The following is an 861-nucleotide window of genomic DNA, read 5'->3' as shown; positions in this document are numbered from 1 at the left end:
TTAATTCTAGCTTGCCCTATGTGGAAGAGAGCATACATGAACCAAGAACGAAGGTTATGATCGAGGAATGATTCGACAACTAACCGATGGTATGAAATGTGAAGAATTCAAGCAAGCACACAATCAAGTCATCACTTGGGCATGCTCGATAGCCAACCTCATGACATTAACCTAGTAGAGCATGCGAAAACCAATATATATGTAAACGATGCCTCCCTAGTTCAGCGCTTCAACCAAGTGATGACTTCAGAATGGCTAAATCAAATCGGTTCAAACCATACCATCGGTATCCTATTGAAACACACAAGTCGATATCAAACCTCATGATTGTGTAGTCCTCCACTGGTCCACGCCGCTTCGGCCGTCCTGGGTAAAATGGAACATTCCAGCTTGCCCTATGTGGAAGAGGGCACATTACTCAATACTGTGGTGTGAAGTATAAAGTTCAGTTCTCCCCTGGTCCACGCTGCTTCGGCGGTCCTGGGTAAGATAGTTCATTCTAGCTTGCCCTATGTGGAAGAGGACACTTCATACTTCGTCTCTAAGCGGCGGCTTGACTCCTCCCTACGGGGAACGGGTTTACGCGCACAGCGGCGGCTTACGCACTATGGCAGTCATGGATGCCTTACGTTTCTATGAAAAGTGTGTTCCTCCCCTGGTCCACGCTGCTTCGGCAGTCCTGGGTAAGATAGTTAGTTCTAGCTTGCCCTATGTGGAAGAGGACACGTAGACTTACTGTGGTGTGAAGTATAAAGTTCAGTTCTCCCCTGGTCCACGCCGCTTCGGCCGTCCTGGGTAAAATGGATTCATCCAGCTTGCCCTATGTGGAATGAGGACACTTTATGCTTCGTCTCTAAGCGG

The sequence above is a fragment of the Anopheles ziemanni genome, assembly GCF_943734765.1.
Source record: "Anopheles ziemanni chromosome X unlocalized genomic scaffold, idAnoZiCoDA_A2_x.2 X_unloc_37, whole genome shotgun sequence".
Lineage (NCBI taxonomy): Eukaryota > Metazoa > Arthropoda > Insecta > Diptera > Culicidae > Anopheles > Anopheles ziemanni.
This window is presented reverse-complemented; position numbering follows the sequence as displayed.